This window comes from Vulpes vulpes, chromosome 5, assembly GCF_048418805.1.
Source record: "Vulpes vulpes isolate BD-2025 chromosome 5, VulVul3, whole genome shotgun sequence".
NCBI lineage: Eukaryota > Metazoa > Chordata > Mammalia > Carnivora > Canidae > Vulpes > Vulpes vulpes.
Window position 1 is genome coordinate 88603135 of NC_132784.1, and position 18882 is coordinate 88622016.

At 38.3% G+C, this 18882-nt stretch overlaps 1 protein-coding gene across 21 annotated transcripts in view; it reads right to left on the minus strand.

Annotated features, from left to right (window-relative positions):
- Nucleotides 1-18882, minus strand: part of LRRC4C (leucine rich repeat containing 4C) — a 1155475-nt gene that overhangs the window by 916432 nt on the left and 220161 nt on the right. For 20 of the 21 annotated variants that reach the window (XM_072759156.1, XM_072759170.1, XM_025991544.2 and 17 more), the window contains one exon: nt 7444-7630. The gene's annotated coding sequence lies outside the window, so the exon portion shown is untranslated. Of the gene's footprint in view, nt 1-7443; nt 7631-18882 lie in introns of those variants that run through there. The other variant, XM_072759158.1, reaches the window with a different exon arrangement.

The following is an 18882-nucleotide window of genomic DNA, read 5'->3' on the forward strand; positions in this document are numbered from 1 at the left end:
GTGATAATACAGTTTTCACAACAAAAGCTACAGCTGAACATCTTCCCAGTATCACGACTGGGTTTAGAACACGTGGTCTAAAATTTAAAAAAATTTTAAAAAATGTAAGCTCTAAAATGTATGGCACTGCACCAAAAAATCTGTGAGGAACTAGGCTTATGCTTGGGGCCTTTAGCTTTATTTTCTCTATTTCAGAGAGAAGACAGTCTACCTCCTGTGATTTCTGGAGCAGTGAAGGCATTAACTGCATTAACATTTTAGAACCTTCTCAAATAGCGCTAGGATGGGGGCCTCATAAATGTGATTTGATTTTCTTATGTCCTTTCCTAATACTTGTTTCTATCCTTTGGTTATTGAAAAGCTCAAATCGCTCTGATGCTCAGTCTCCATACATCATTAATGCCTTTGCATGGTGACCGATGGCAGCTACACTTGCGGTGAGCCCAACATAACATAAATAGTTGTCGAATCATTGCGTTGTACACCTAAAACTAACATAACATCATGTGTCAATTATACTCACTTTTTTTTTAATAGGGGGAAAACATTTGCACAGGATTATGAAAGGATATATGTTAATCACTCCATTAAATGGCTTGGTGACATACAAAGTCCTATGATAACATTTGTTTATATTGTGTGAAATTATGTAGGGATTTGGGCATTAATCCCCAATTGGGATCTTTTCTCATACAAATATCTCCCTTTCATAAATAGCTGGGAGGTTGAAGAGATGAAAACCGACAGAGAAAGTGTTAGCCCATTCATTTTAATTTAGTTTAAGCATCCATCACTAACCAACAGGTCACATGACTGTCTGTTTACGTCTACTCCCTGAATCGTCTCTGCCACGTAGTGAGCGTGTCACAAACTACAAAGGTTCCGTGCGACAAATTTAGAATGATCATATTACTTCTCTGAGTGGCAAAGTTGCTAGCTCTCAGTTATACAAGATGAAATCATAACAGACTTTGCACATTAAGGTTGACAGACTCACGCATGTTATAACAGGAGAATGTAGGATGAATACACACTTCTGTACGTACACTTGGTACCTTTCACATTTCTCTTCTCTTTGAATTACTCAAGTGCTCTCCCAACAGCCTTAATGAAACCAGACATAAACGGAATTACATTCTTTTAAAACTGGAACAATCACACATCAACTTGCATTAAGTTCCTTCCCGGAGATCTAACTGCTGTATATAGAACCATGAAAGCACAATTTGACCTCCATTTCTTACTCTCATTTGTTTATTCTGGAATAAATTTGATTTGATCTCATTGTAATATCCTTAAATGTACTAAATCTTGCATTAGTAAAAAGACACGTGAAGCTTCTCCACTACCCTATTGTTCTAGTCTCCATCCTGGGCCGTCAGTCTATGGTCTACTGGTTCACGAATTACCTGCCTGCAGCATTTAGCTAGGTGAAGCCTTGAAATCTGTTTTGAATGAAGGGAAAACAGACCTCCCACTTTCCTCCAAATAAGGGGTATATGCAGAACACCCTCAATCACCATTGGCCATGTCGTTGTAGGAGTCTACTCCTACGATGAGTTCTAGTGACAGCAGTGGTCCAAGTAATAGGACAAATAGCTCTGGATTACCAGGCTGCCAGTTGGTAACTACTTCTGGAGTAACGATACCAGGTTTGCATCAGTGACCACAGACACTTTGCTTGGTTCTCAATAAAAATGAAAAAACAAAAATCTAGACTAGTGAATAGTTAGTTGGCAAACACCTACAACTGAAACAAAAAAAAAATATTTAAGTAAATCATGGTTCGTTTAGTGAAAAGATATTCTGGGGTTTTTAAAAATAGAAATGTTTATAAAGAATGTTTAACATGAAAAGCTTATGATGATAAATTGTTTAGTCATCATTTCCCCTTCATTTCCGCCATTCCCAGTTTCTATGTTTTATTAATGGATGTGTTACTTTTTTTCTGTAGAAGCTTTATTGAGATGCAATTCCCATACCAAAAAGTTGCTCGCTTAAAGTACATAATTCATCCACTTCCTTTTTCATTTTTAGATCCTTGGTGGAGGGGGGCGGGGAAGAAAGTGTACAATTCAGTGGTTTTTAGTACATTCACAAAGTTGTACAATGATTATAGATATGTAATTTTAGAATATTTCATCACTTCATAAAGAAATCCCATGCCCACTAGCAATCTCCCCTCAGGGTCTCTTGTACCCTACCTCTGGCCACCAGTAATCTACTCTTCCGTTCCTGTGGATTTGCCTTTTTAGGACAGACCATGTAAGAGGAGTAATAGAATCCATGGCCGTTTGTATCTGCCCTTTTCCTGCCCATGAGTTCGCGGTTCACACATGTTGAAGCGTGCATCTACACTTCATTCCTTTCTAGTGGCAAATAATTTTCTATTGTATGAAGTACTCTATGTGGTTCATTTATTCATCAGTTGACATATATTTGGCCTGTTTCCACTCTAGGGCTATTATGAATAAAATTGCTATAAGCATTCACATACAAGTTTTTGGTTGACAGTATGTTCAGTTCTCTCAGGTACACACCTTTAAGTAGGATTTCCAGATCAGAATGGTAACTATGTTTAACATTAAACTACGTTTAGCTTTTTAGCATCAAATTGCTTTATGATGGCTGTACTATTTCACATTACCATTGTGTCATTGAAGAAACAAAAACAAAAACCTCAAAGAAAATAACCTTAGACTACTTAATTTTAGCACACTGTAACTATGGAGGCTACAGATTGATCGATTGATTGATTTGCCTTTTTAAAGTTCTGAGCTCACTATTGCCATCTGATTGCAGCAAGATTTAGCCCCTACAATTCTTCATTCTATTTTTTTTTTCAATTCTTTCATTCTAAAAGATTATCCCTACTCATTGCCACTATGAATATTAAGCAAAACTGGAGACCAGAGAGAGAATTAAAACAGTACAGGAAATTTAGGACACAGAGACAATAGAAGAGTAAAGGTAGAGGAGTAAAATAGCCAGTGAGCAATCGACAATTAGCTTTGCATTCTTTTGTCAAGGAGAAAAAAAATGACATTGAGATAAACAACTTTGAGATCGGTAAATTGAAATCAGTAAACTCCTAAATTGTGAGGTTAAAAATAAGCTTTGGGATAAAAATGATATATTTTTCCCCTTTAAAGATGTTTTTAGGCAAATAGAAGCAGGTAGAAATTGAAAATAAATCTCACTAAATGCCAGTGCTTCCAACAGCCCAGTGTGTGAAAATCCAGCTGTTCTTTTCTGCTTCATACATTAGCAGTAATAATGGCAAAGACGATGCCTTCCTTATTTGCTGACAGTGTGTTGATGATGCAGGAGGCAAAATAGCATTTCTCTTCTGGGCAATGTTAATTATGGAGTGCTGACAGGAGTTCAAAAATAAATCCCAATCCTTCCAGTCAATGCCCCACATCAATAGAATATGAAAAATGCGTAACCCACTGACAAGCATGAGGGAAGGGTACACTCTTGCCTGCTGCCTCTTCTCTCCCAATCAGTAAAAAGATTCATGGTAGATTTAAAAACCAATAAGAATAATAGGTTATATCAGAATAGCAATTTAGAGATCTATCTATTATCTATCTTTTTTTATTTACATTGCTCATTTGATTCTTTAAAGCAGAACGAAAATGTGACCTTATGCTTTTTTTTTTTTCCAAGTCATAAAACTGAGAGTCAGAGAAATTAAGCGACACAGGAAATAAGTGGAAGAAAGAGGATTTTATTCCGGGCTTCTGTCTTTTCATTGAGGGCTAGAACTTTTCTGTCTTTCAGATCAAATTCTAAAGTTATTTATATGGACAACGGGTCAGATTTTTTTTTTAAATTTGGGCCATATGATGAACTGTGTGTAACTACACCACACAGTTATTTTAGACGTGCACATTCCCTGCTGGAAATACATGAATGACGCTAACCTACAATATTTAAGACACTTGGATTTTATGGCCAAGGTACCTATTGTCAAAAACACAAGAGGGATTTCATAGGTATTTATTTACCTCCACTATAGTTTTTAAAGCAGCTTTTTAAGGTAATTATTATGATCCTCATTTTCATTTGAAGCGAGAAACTACGAGTAATGAAGGTCACCTAGGTCAAATAACCAACAGAAAAACAATGTTTATACTTGGAACGAAAGTTTGACCTCAAAGCCACACGCTTTTATGATGCTACCTTGAGAAAATATAGTCAAGCTTTTAAAAAGTGTTGCTTCTTTGAACCAGTGATTTCACAACTGGGACTCTATCCTACGAAGGGAATGAAGGGCATGTTCTATGATTTCGCTGTAAGAATCTTTATATCAGCGTTGTTTACAGCTGCCAAAAAAATAGAATTAGCCTAAAAAGAGCTCAATTAAATTGTGTTCTATCCACACCTTGCTAATAGTATGCAACCATTAAAAATCTTGTAATAGAAAACTATTTATTGGAAAAACAGTAGTATCACAACATACACCCTTCCTCGTAAACTCCACTTAACCCGCAAACTTCGGTTAAGTATCATTTCTTTGGTGATATGTGTCTTCAGCCCATTTCTCATTCCAAATTAAATTAGGCTGACTCTCTTCTGTGTTCCAGTAAGTCTACACATATGGTGGGTGGTAGTATGCTTAGTGGTAGGCTCTGACTTCCTCAAGGTCACAAAATAAGCTTTAGTCACCTTTATTATCCCACTCCTATCTAATTCACTGGTTCATAAATAGGAGGTATTCCAGAAGCATCCATGGAAAGAATAAGTGGATGATTCTTCAGCAGTGTTTTCAAACTATTTCATGTTAAGGATCACGTGGAAAATAAGGCTTGGATGGCTTACTAGGGAAAACTGTCATGCTTACTCACAATGGGAGGAGAAAGACGCTTCAGGTTTAGTTGCCTTGACCTTATCTTGCTGCCTAAAAGCAGAAAAGGTTTATGATCCCAGCACACTTGTAACCCATTCAACCCATGACATGCATGGCATGGTCTTGTGATGCATGGATTGCAATGGTCTGACAATAAACAGTGACAATATGGGGGTTTTAATGTGATATCAAGATATTTCTATAGAATACAATAAAAGACTTTCTCAAATACATCTCTCGAAAGTAGCTGTAACTTGTTTTGCAGATTTTATGTATATATTTATTTTATAAGGATAGAATTCTTCAGCATTTAAAAAAAGCCACTAGGATCTAAAAAGTTTAAATTTCAGTGATAGAGTCTACACTGTCTTTACTATATTGTTTTCATTATATTTCATTTGTGAGGTCAGGATTTTTGTTTCTGTTTTCACTTTGAGACTGGGGTGAGCTGACTTTAACAAAGCCCATTAAAATGTAGTTAATGAGAGGATTTGTTCATCATTCTTTCCTGTAGACATTACAGTACAGCAGAAATGCTTCCAACAAGATTACAAAAAATTCCTCTGGGAATGAGACAAGAAAGTTGCTATTTGGAGTTCACTGGGGATGAAGATCCCTTTCACCCCTGGCATCTCTACAGTCAGTATTCTCAAATTATCTAAAGAAAAGTCAGAGAGAGGGTCATTGGGAAGAAAGTCAAATGGATAAGGGCCAGGAAAAGAAACACACACACACACACACACACACACACACACCCCAAAGCAAATTTACAGAAGTCAAAACAGAAGACTGACTTCAACTAATACTCCAGAAACCTTCACATCTTCTTGAAGTTCCGTTGACATAAAAGTGCAGCTATATTTAGAACCATGACATTTTTCGTGGCCTGGAGGAGTTTCTATTTACTTGTCACAGCACTGATGCCCAGCAGAACCCTCACACATGACGGCTTCATATTGTGCCTGTAAGATTAGACTGGAAATGTTCACAGGGGAAAACATTAGGTGGTTCCCTCACCTTGTCCGTTCCATACTCTTCCGAGTTGGGATTACTTGTAGGACTTTGAAACTAAGGATTTATTTGGCTCTTCCCTATTGGACATTCCTGTCTTGTTTTTGCGCAGGGGAGGAGGTTATATAGTCAAAACAATGGATGATCACCAGAGATGAGTACACTTTTCAAATCATGAGTCACCCTCCACCACACACACGCATATATATACTACTATACATCTGAAAGTATGTGTAATCACAAGATTTAAAAAATATATATATTCTGGAAATATTGGCCCTTCCCACTGAAAACCAAATGATTTGGAGGTGTTAAATAAGAAAAGGTGATCACTTTTTCCATCTCATTATATTCACATGTAAAGAATTCTTGGTATGAAAAATCCTTCCCTTCACCTCTACCTATTTTAATAAATACACGTAACTAAAAGCAAAACTTTCATATTCCAAGAGAATTCAAATGATTTAATAATCAATTTTCGTAGCCAAAGAGTCATCATTACTTTCCTGCTCAAAGAATAAATATTCATGGAGTGACAACTTTGCTCTGACTGACGTCTACGCACAGGGAACACACAGCAATTAACAAAACAGATCGCAGCCCTGACCTCATAAACCTCTTACTTAGTTGTAAAGGTGTTTTCACTGTTAAATTACCGACAATTTCTCTTAGCTCAAGACATTTTATAAAGTTTATAAATTCATAAAGTGAAACTGAGGAACACTGGAAATCATGAAATTAGATGCTGAGACATATACAGATAAAATTCAATGTGACAACTCAAACTGCATGACCTAAATGACACAAATTCCTTAATATCATCAACTCTGGTATAAAATCTCCTAAACATGCCCACTCACAGCACAGAAGTCGCAACCTCCGTATCTGTGACTTCATTTCCTCCAAGAAATCCTACTTCTTAGGCGCTTTCCTGTCCCCACCTATCCCCGCCCCCTCAAATCCTAGAGGATAAGCCTATCAAATCCATGGTCAACAACATATCCTCCTAGAGTGACTCAGAGCCTAATTAAATTTCGCATTCTCATGGAGCACGTAGCACCAGGATGGTGAGCTGTAAGGGCCAGACGTGGGTGCACACTACATAAATATTTCAAATGGTCCACTAGAAGCAAGAGACAAAAATACAGGGCAGGAAAGGTGTGTACCGTGGACCGTGCTGCCCCTTGAAATGCACGTAGGGAGCGTTATCTCAGGTTCTCCTTGCCCATCTTATCAGACTGGGAGACTCTGGCATTCATCAGAGTAAGGTACTTGGATAAAAGTTCTGCCAATTAATGGCTAGGCCATAGCCAAGGATTAACCTTTGTGACCTGGGCTGGTAAACTCTCATTCATGAATGCTGAGGTCGAGGATTCCGGCTGGAAGCTACACATCTGCTACAGCATAGACCTGCAAATACAAAGTCTGGACCTCAGCTCCAAACCATCCTAGAGAAGGGGCGGTGGTTCCTCCACCCGCAGCTTCTGGGCCCCACGGTTCAAGACTGGGGTCCCTTCTGAGTCTTATGACTTGTGGCCCGGTTCCCTTGTGTAACTGGCATCAAGAAGATTGCTCACCTGCTACTGTTCTGTCTCTGTAAGTTCTCCCCTCAGTCAAAGTCCGGTCCCGGCTTCTGTGTGTGCTTTCAGCTCATTCACTCGTGATTACTCGATATTAGATGATTCTGGACAAGTTAATTCTCTGTGAGCCTCAGTATCCTCTTCATCAAATAGGGATAATGACAGTAAACACTTCATTTGGTTTCTGTGAGGATTAAATGAGATAATCTATGTCAAGTGTTTATCACCGCACCCGCACATAGTGATCATCCAAAAATGCTAGCTATTATTAAAATTTAGGATTTAATTCCAGGGGATTTTTAGGACAAATAAGGAGATCATATCGCATCTTAAAAGGAACTAAAAAATAAACTTGAGGGCTTTCATGAAGAGACATAGAGAGCCCTTATTCTATAATCGGTGACTCTGTTGCCAATGTGATCGGCATCATTTGATGACCAGGTTAAATCTTCGTTCCAGGTCAGAGAAATTTCTTATGGAAAAGAGACAAAGAAGACTCCTGCTTAGTCCCTAGACACCTTTCAAAGAGGAGAACGGAGGGGTGGTGTGAAGGAAAGCTAGCCCGGTGACGACACTGTCTCCTTACTTAATTATTCATTTATTCCTTCCTCTGCATTATCTCCTTATTCAACAGTGATATATTACAATACACCATACTCAGCACCCTGGTGCCAAATGAGAAGACAAGTCAGGCCAACACTGAGAAGAATTAGCTTTTCTAAAGCCTATGCCCTGCTTGCCAGTCCCCCAAAAGAGGATGTGGCCTCCCGCAGAGCACGTGGAAGTTGGCTAGGGAAAGTGCTTAAGCAATCAGTTTTACTGAGATGCTGAGGTAGCAGATTTGGTCATGGTCAAATATGTCAGAGCTGGAACCCTTCAGGCTCTCAGGCCAGCACACCGATCCTGTCAGAGAAGAGGCTTATGTCCTCACAACTATGGCTGTCCAACTTGGCAGAACAGGACTTGGCGCCAGGACAATGCTGACACCATTGATGGATTCCAGCTCTTAACCGTGCCAGGGTGGGGGGGTGGGGCTCCTACTTTCCTAATCAAGTTTCATGAAAGCCTCCTGAAGCCCAATGTTTCAATTTGCTGAATCCTTGCATTCTGTCCCCAAAGCACAGTGGGCAGTTGGAGAGCCCAGACCCCTCCCCTGGTGAATGCCTCCAATATAATGTCCTTTATCAGTCCCGGTGTGTGGTCTGACTGGCGTCTTGGCCTGGCTTTGATTGACACACCTGGCATTCTTGAGAAGTTCATTACGTAAAAGAGAATGAGACTCTTCAGTGTATTAAATTAATAAAACTGATATAATGAGAGGCCATGGAGAAGAGGACACGCTATATCTGGGGAGGTTATCCATTCCCCAGACTGATTGGGATTCGGTTCTGTTAGAAGAGTTAGATAGATGCCAATCCTCACCTCTGACCATTCCCTTCCCCACAAGAAGAGGGCTCTACTGTAGGTCAGTGCACCTGTGCCAACTACTCGTGAGAGGTGAGAGGCAGTTTCTATTCCTACATGCAATGAACTGGCTCTGTAACTAGACTCTCTCACGAGGTACTGCAGGGCCCAGTTTTAGGGGGATGATGGGAAGTCTCTTTTGGCCTTATATACAAAGCGTATTTCTCAGTTCAGCTTTACTAATGATGGCATTGATGTCTGAATGCCTGAGGAAGTCAAAACTTCCTGGTCCATTTGTAATAGGTTCAGAACCTGAGAGAGACATTTAATTCAATGTCTCTTTTAAATTTCATTTTTTAATTTATTTATTTTTAATTTTTTTAATTTCATTTTTTAAATTCAGACCGGAATTTGAATTCCAATTGATATTGGGAAGATTGAATTCAGTCTTGAAATGTCCATTGTACTCATTTCCCCATGGCCACCTCTCTCTCGCTGGGTTGTGTGAGCATTAGGACCCGTATGTAGTATGTGGTCATAATTCTGCTTGCGTGATAGGAGTTAAGAGAAGATGTAATGAGAGGTCCAGACCAAGAGCCTTGAGAGATTGAGGGAGTGGGTTTGGGTCTTGATATTGGAAACTTTTAATATTTTTTCCAGCTACGTTAAATACAAGAAATACACAAAAGTTCAGCAAATGACTAAATTTTTTTTTCTAGAACTTCTTTGAAATTTTGACACCGCTCATCAGAACCAAGAGCTTAAGTACTACAGAAATAGCAGAGAGGACATTTAATAAATCACTGTGGAAGTAAAACCTCAGTTCATGCCACTCCCCTCCGGAGGACGTTGCTCTCCGTGTGTCATTTAAAATACAATTCCCTTCGCGTGGGCACAGAGCAGTTCTATTACCAGACATGACTGCTTTTACTACTAGCAGTGGTTTAATGATTTTATGTCATCACAATAATAGAAACATGACATTCAACTGTGACTACAGCTTGTATGAGGCTATTTTTGGAAAGCTGATTTTGTAGAGGACATGGAAATGTGGAGTCTTGGTTCCTGTTTATTTCCCAAAGGCTTAGCCAGTAACTTTGACACATCATCCCTTCTGTGGAACTTTCGAGAAACATGTGTGCTGATTTGAAGTGTCAAACGATGATTGTTCACAAGAAAAAAAAAGAAAGAAAGAAAGAAAGAGAGAGAAAGAAAGAAAGAAAGAAGAAAGAAAGAAAGAGAAAGAAAGAAAGAAAGAAAGAAAGAAAGAAAGAAAGAAAGAAAGAAAGAAAGAAAAAAAAGAACCCTTCTTGAGAGAAGAGGAGTTGGGTCTTAATCCACTTTTTCCATCATAGGAAACATGGAGCATTTCAAGGCCTGAGTTCTCACCCTCGATAGGGAAGATGCAGACACCACCACCGGCAGCATCACAGTCCACTGCCTTTTCATCTCAGAAAACCTACTTCTCTCTTGCTTAAGGCCAACTCTTCCATGGGTGCTCTTGAACCCCAACCCCTCCTGCCCCTTCTGGGACCTTGAGCCCTCAGTGCTCTACCTCGGTTCCTGTTTTCTCACCTTGCCCCTTCCCACCAGAGCTCTCCTTTCAGTCCGTTAACATGCCAAAATCCTTACCACTGCCTCACACACACACACACACACACACACACACACACACACACACACACGAGCCTCTGTCTACCTCTAGTCACTGACCTATTTTCTTCCACAACCAAACTACTTGAAATAGTTCACATTTGCAGTCTCCCATTTTTAAATCTGTTTTCTCTCCGGCTTCTATAAATAAGTACATGATTTTTCCTTGCCTCCTTGTTTTACACAATGTGCTGCAAGCCTTTTCTCATCTGTCCTCTCCCCTCTTCAACTCCGGCCCACCGTCTTCTGTTCTCACCAATCCCCCCAAGCTGCCCAGGTAAACTTCACCAGTTCAATCCAACGGTCAGTTATGTGGACATTTTGCTTCAGTGTGTAACAGGTGACACCTCCTTTCTTGATTTAAAGACTCTCCTTTGGTTTCATGCTCTCACTGCGGCTTTACTCACATCAGTTACCATACACTGGACGCATATTTCCTCCAGGTACCATGCACACACTTTACGTTGTTAAAACAGCCCCGGAAGGTAGAGAATATTCTATCATTGTACACGTTTAAAAATGAAGCAAGCGAAACCTAAAGAAATTGAATAAATTCACCCAAGTTACACAGTAATACGCGGTAAGGGCATGGTTGTATCCAACCCCAATGCACATTTTTTAGGAACTTGTTAATATAGTTAAGTAAAAAAAAAAAAACAATTAGATAATAAAGAAACATGTCAAGTAGCTACAACCAACAAATCTCATCTGTCCAGTTTTAACTAACATTAAATATTTTGCTTTATTGGTTTATTTGTTTTTAACAAATACACTACCTTAGAAAGGTAGTGTACCTTAGTTTAACAAATAAACTACCTTAGAAAGAATAGGAGACCACTTTGCAATCCTCCCCAATTTCACTCTTTCCTCCCAGAGAAAACCATTATCCTCTAGTTCATCTGTATCCTTTATGTCCACATTTTTATCCTGTTCAAGTCATGCAGTCTTCTTTATCCCGCCTTTCCATTTCCTTCTATCTAGAGACTACATATTCTCTTTCTTTTCTGTTGGTGCTCACTCATAAAATTTAAACATCTATGGGTTAGAGTTTACCAATAATCAGTAAATCTAATCTCCTCGCCAATAAGATCCACACCAAACTTGTTCCCCTAATGGACCACGTCATCTTGGTTGTGCCTTGTAAGACACCTCATCTTAAATGACAAAGAAATTAGTAATATGTATCATCCACCAATCCATCTATCCAATCATCCATATTATTTTTACAGTCCAGGGTTACTTCCACTTATCTAAATGTTTACCAAAGTAAACATCATCCTTCACCATCCCATCCTTATTTTCAGAGGAGGGGGTTCGATTGCCTCTTACTGATTTTCATGCTGCAATAGTTTTGTTTTGTTTTTCAGTGAGATTGAGTTCTTAATCCTCACAGTATTTTTTATGAGTATTTAAAAAAACTTTAGATCTACTCCTGAGTTATAGTTTGGGTGAGTGCAGATTTGTATCTTAACAATTACTTTTCATCCACCCTCTGAAGTTATCCCTCCACGATGCTACTTGTCCCCACATGACTGTAGGACAGCACCTGTAATTCTAATCTTCATCCCTTTGATTGCAACAGATATGTCATCTTTGATCGCTTCCAAGATTTTCTGTTGGTGTGAGTTCTGAAGTTTCTTTGCGATGTATCTAGGTGTAGATTTGTTTTTAATCATCCTGTCAAGGACGTGGTACGCTCAGTCATTCTGAAGACTGGCATCCCTTTTCAGTCCAGGAAAATACTGAGAGCCATCATGTCTTTCATTTCTAGTCTCCTCTTCTGAAAATTTTTCTTCTCTGTCTTCCAAAGTAGGCTATGTTATTTTCTTTTTATCTTTGCACCTATGCTGCGTGTCTGGATAATTTAATCAAATCTATTTCCAAGTTACTAATGCTTATTTACACTTACCTACATCATTACCAATGTGTTTGCTCACAACCTTCAAATCATACAGCTCCAATGCTCCACAGCTCAAGATCGGGGTCCTTCTCTGGGTCTGATGTCTGTGCTTTTTCTTTCTTTATGTAAGCTTATACACAGATATTTTCAAGTCTCTTCCAGAGAGTTCTATTATCTCTAGTTCTAGGTTGTGAATTCTGTTTGTTGCATGTTCTGACTCTCTTTTGAGTTTCCATAGGGGACTTTAATATTTTACTCTTAAGTCATCTTCCTGGAGGGTTTTTTTTTTTCCTGGAGGTTTTTATGGACTGTACTGTCTCCTCAAAATCCACAAGTTGAAACCTTGAACCCGCAAAGACTGCATTTGAAGATAGGCTCTTTAAAAACATAATTAAGGTTTAATGAGGTCACAGAGTTGGGGTCCTAATCCAATGGGACTGGTGTTCCTATAGGGAGCATCGCCAGAAGAAAGTGCACAGTAGAAACCTCAAGTGAGTCTACAGAGAGAAGATGGCCACAACCCAAGAAGAGAGGTCTCACCAGAAATCAGCCCTGGTAACACCTTGATCTGGACTGTTAGCCCCAAAACTGCTAGAAAACAAGTATCTGTTGTTTAGGCCACGGAGGCAGTGCTATTTTGTTATGGCACCTTGAGCACAGTGACACGGGGTATTTCAGGAGCCCCAGTACACAGCAGCCCCCACCTAAGTGCAGCTCATATTCCCCCTATTGTGACCTTGGTGTCACTGAATTTATATTAGGACTTTTGTTAAGTTCCCAACTTGTCATTCTTCCACCACATAAGCAGTAGCCATTTGGAACTCTGAGTTTGCTTAGAGCTGTTTCATACTGCCAGTTTCCCCAAAACGATTCATTTCAACTTCCAGTTGGCATTTTCCTAGTTCCACTTTCAAGAACGCAGCAAAATAACTTCCTGTCTCAAAGGATCTTGCAGGTTATATATGTCCAGTGTCCTTGTATATGCCCTGTGTCCTGGGCTCCTCTGGGAGGGTATGAAAGCATCAGACTCAGCAATTAGGGTCAGTTCCCCAGTTCTGGTAACTCTGTGAGAATGTGGACCTCTGATTATAGCTAAAGAATTACCTTGAATTCTTAAAAAATAAATAAATAATTAATTAATTACCTTGAATTTCTTTCTTCCCCCCTGGGATCTAAGGAGTCCTCTTTCTTGATTCTTTACTCTAAGTATTTCAAAAGTACTTCCTTTATAATTTGGTGGATTTGATAGTGGAAAGGACATTCTTCTGCATCAGCTTAATTTCAAAATAGTGACCAGATACCCTTCTGCTCTATCTCAATATGCCACCTTTTTTGTCCCCATCATATCTCTTCTGACTACTTGTCACAGCACACGAAAGTTCTTTTCCCTTTCTCTGCTTAATAATTTAAATACTAGCATTTTCAGAGGACTGGTTTTCTCCTCTGATCATCTCCTTAAAGGAACTAGTCTACTACCAGTGTTACAAATAACTCATTTAAAAAAAAAATGATTTGATATCTCAACAGCCACATTTGGTGGAGAGGTAATTTCCATCCAGCCAGTCTCCTTAACACATTATCATTACACAGCAGCTACAATCAACACCACTTTTAGTGAGATAGGGCAGCTCTCTGGACTTTTAACTTGTACTAAATTGACATTCATGCTTCTAATCATTTTTGTTTTCATATAGTTTTCTCTTGGCTGCCAGAGGTATTTTTTTCTCTATTTAAAACAAACAAACAAAAACAAAACTAATCAACAGTCTTTTATCCCATGGATCTTTCCAGTAGATTTCTTTTGACCATAGGATGACATCTAAATTCTTTAGCTTGTACAACTGAATCTTGATCACTGAGTCTTTGACAACTGGTTTAGTTGGACTTACTTTTCACAGGGCTCCATTACACCATTTTGAATTCCAGCTTAATTAAGGTAGTTGTAATATTATATTTCCATGGCTTCATTCCAGCTATTTCTCTCCCTGAAACGATTGCTCCTTGACCCCTCTCACACCCTTCAGCTCAATATCACTTTCTCAAGTCTTTTAGTCTTTTCCAGGGAAAGTTGACAACATCTCCCTTTGTATCTCTGCCACAAATAGTTTTTCTTGGCACTTACAATTTTAATTCCATTGATCTAATAATATACCTTGCCTCCTACTCTGAGATTATGAGATCTTTTAAGACAGAGTCTCTCAACCTCAGCAATATTGATGTATTATACCAGATAATTGTTTGTTGTGTGGGCTATCCTGTGCAATTCAGGATATTGAGCTGCTTCCCTGACCTGTAAACACCAGATATTAGTCCAACCCACGCCTCATCAGAAATGACAACCAAAAATGTTTCCCAATATTGTCAAATGTCCCCAGGGGGTGGGGGCCCACAGTCATCCCAAGCTGAGAACCACTGCTTTCAGATAGGAACTGTACTTCAAAAGCCCTGTGTCCAAGGCTACCACCTACGTTCTGGAAATATCACTTGACTGAATGAGTGATATTCAAACTAAAAAAAAAAAAATTAGTTACCAACAGGTAGTAAGTGTGTATGTATGCACATATATAACGTGTGTATATCGATAGCCAGAGACATGGGGACTGAAATCTTCTCATTCTTTGGAATGTTAGTGTAAGTTATACTTTAAAACACATAAAATATTTAACTTGTGAACTACACTTCTGAGTAATTTGGAGAGCTCAAGTTGAAATAATATTAAAAGGACATGAGATTGGCTCTATATATGCATGTCATAGTGAAGGACCAAATGCCAACTAAAATACACAGTTAAGCGAGAACAATTAGCAATTTTATGAATTGGCTGCCAGTTCAAATTTATTTTGCCAAGGCTACTGTTTAGTTAAGTCAATTTCTGCCAATTATAAGAGCCTTCATTGAATGAGCTTATGTTTGAATTTCAACAATTCTGCATTTAACCTGAAGCAAATATAATCTCCCAGGCAATTGTCAAAACAAGAGACTGTTGACAATGAGTCCCAGAAATAAAAGCTAAACAAAAGAAGAATCATACTTCCTAACTGTTCTTCCCTTAGACTTTAATAAATATTTAGAGAATACTTAGAATGTGCTAAATATTTGAAGGAAATAAAAAATAGTTTCAAAAATCTTTTTACTCCCTACTGAAATAAGTAATTCCTGTGTTGCAAATAACATAAAGAAGTAAAATCAAAAGGTTAATGATATCCAAGTGAATAGCCATTCCTCTCATTTGGAAAAAAACTAAGAATCATATAAAAAGACATCATGAAATTTCAGCCTTAGAGGAAAAAATGTTGTTAATATCCGACTTATTTATAATATGACACCAAAAAAACCCTGGAAAACTATTAACATTAACTATCAGCTGAGCAATTACCTCCATTTGCAAATTTTAGTCCTGAAAACTCTGTAATAATATGCAAAGCCATGTATTCTATATTTAAATAATGACATTAGGAAACAGAATTCAGCATTCAGTTTGAGTTACCGGAGACTGACGTGTAAAATGAATTACATAAGGATCAAAACCTGGAAGAAAATATGTCACAAAGCTTATGATTATTTCTGGATTGCAGGACGAACAGGGACCATATGACCTCTTATTTAGACACCTCAGTATTTTAAATTTATCATCAATCGCCATGGAGTATTATACATATGCATAAAAGATAAGCTAAACAAAGGTTTTATTCTATGACTCTATGCAGATTTGAGAATATAGCAAGGCTTTCTTTTCTTTTTTAATTCACCATGTAGTCATATTATTCTGACAGAAGTTTCAGATACAAGGGAAAAAAGTCAAATTTTATTTCTATAATTTGCTAAATGGTTGTAGAATGTAACTTAGCAAGCAGGTAAAATTAAGAATTAATTTGAAGTGTTCCATGTTAAGGTTGTCCTCGTCTCCCTGCCTCCTTCAAAATTCACCTCTTAAAAAGAACTTCCTTCCGTATCAACCAACATATCTTGGGACACTGATTATAACTTGTGTTAGGAGATTGAAAAACTGGGAGAAAGGAGACCAAATGTACAAAAGCTCCAATTCTTCCTTTTCCAAAAGGACTTTGGTATCACTGGAGTCTATATTGATGCCATCCTTATTTAGATGATGCACATCGTCCCTCTCTTATATGGCAATTACAGGTCTGCTTCCCAAGTGGAGTGTCTCAATTATTCAGATGGAATCACTTATTCTTTAGATTCAATCCCCTTGAGTTAAATGCACGTTCAGGTACTATCTAAATTCAGGAATTAAAAAATGTGCAAACAGCCAGTGTCTAGGAAAAAGTAAGTATTTAATAAATATTTGAAAGAATGTATTTACAGAGAAAGAAAATTGGTTTATACAAATAACAAAACAATAAAAGCCAATAGAATAAATTTTTTGGTCTCAGCATAATTTGGAGTTCTAACTACAGCAGCATAACATGGACTTGAAGTTATTTCTTTCTCCGTGGTTTAGACTTTCCCCAAAAATTTTCCAAGACGCTTTGGTTCAAAATATGTATTTGGGTTTTTTGGATTTTTTTCTTTTTTTTTTTTCTTTTTCTTTTTTTGTTTGTTTGTTTTGTTGGACTCTAACCTTTCCAAACACCTATCATGTCTACCAGGCAGCTGCCTTGAGACCAGTGTAATTGCTGTTCTCTGCAGGAACAGTATTCCCCTGATTATTGCAGAGCTTGAGTTTATGTTTACTCAGGTCCCTGCTCAAAGGTCAAAGGTTGCTGGCTATTAGTTTCCTGGAACCTTGAACAACAATCTCCCTGAATCTATCTGAGAAAGAGATGGATGACCTTGTAGGATGGTCCAAACGATTTATTAAGATAGTGGTTTCATGTAAAGTGCCTCACCAACACTGTGATTCCCATTTGCTAAGCCATAATCATGCAGGAAATGTTGCCTTTCACTGCCGAAGAGGACACTTGCGGTGAGGAAGCAATGATTGTCTGAGAACGTGAGACTGAAGGACAGATTCACAGGTAGAAGAATTTCTGTGTGTGTGTGTGTGTGTGTGTGTGTGTGTGTTTCCATTTGCCTGTTAGCTTCTGCATCATTTACATTATTTCTAAGATTAGATTTGGAGTCTATGTGAAGACTTGAACTGGAAAATAACCTCACAATTGGATTTCTTCTTTATCTTTCAAAGTTCTGTATCTGTTAGTCTGGCTTATTAATGAGTCCTTGAGAATACGCTATTTGCTGTTCCTGAAACAGCTTCACATACCCTTCTCCCCCCAACACACACAAGACCTTTACACTTGCTGCTCCCTTTTCTTGGGATGATCTCAGAAATCCATATGGCTTGTTCCTTCCTGCCCTTGTGGTCTCTCATCCAAGGACATCTTAATAATGAGAAGACAGCCATCTCTTCTGTCCCCCACCCCAATGCCTTCTCTGTCTTCCCTTCCTCTTATGCTTATCATTACAATCATCTGCAATATTACATTTTTAAGCTTACAGTTCACCTGTACACAAAGTAGATAATAAGCTTCATGAGGACAAAGACTCTGTTCACTGCTGTGACACCTGCTCCTACAACAAGGCTGGAAACCTACAATATGTTTAATGACAATTTGTTGAATGAATGAAATCATGAAATAAATGCTAGCTATGTACATAAAAAAGGGACCGTAAACACACGTGGCACACACAAACACCACCGCCAGAGAGTTTCCATTACGGTCAGAGGGTAGGTATTGAACAATTATCAACAGGATGAGTTTACAAGCATTGATTCAAATATGCTAGAGGACAGTGTAGTATCTCCAATTCAGTCTATCACCCCCTAGATATCCAGGGCTTGAAGTTTTTGCATGAAACGAAGGTACAGGTAGAGAGAAAGGTAGAAGAATTGCTGAAAAATTTATATCTCAGCCATGGTGGGGGATAAACAAAAAAACATAAACTCTCTCCCCAGCTAAGGATGTCAGGGCATATAGATCAACTCATTCATATGTAGGATGAGAGAATATATAAACTAATGAACAGACAAATCTGTCAGTAAAGAAATATAAGAATTAGAAACCTATATTTCTTATATATTAGCCAGGTGACATCAGCAAGGTATTTAAATTCTCTTATATATCAATGGGTCATCAGTAAAAATAAAGATAAAATTAGAACTCACCTCATCACGCTTCTGAAATAATAAAATGAGAACATTTAGGCAATATATTTAGCACAGTTCTTGAGCAGATGTGAGCGATTAGTGCTATTATTTAGTAAATTATTACTTTTTAGATACCACCTGCTTCAAAAACAGGGTTTGAAGAAAATAAAAAGGACAAATTTAAAGCTAGTAAAAACATCTCTGAGTCAAGGAGTGAAGGGTGATGAGGGGAGATATTCTGAGATACTCTAGTTGACTATCCTCGGACCACTTCTCCTCACATCTTTCTAATGGAATCTGGAATTGGCATGGGGCAGTATGCCTGGTTCTACTTCTCAGGCTCACCCACTGGTAGAAGTGGCTAATTAAA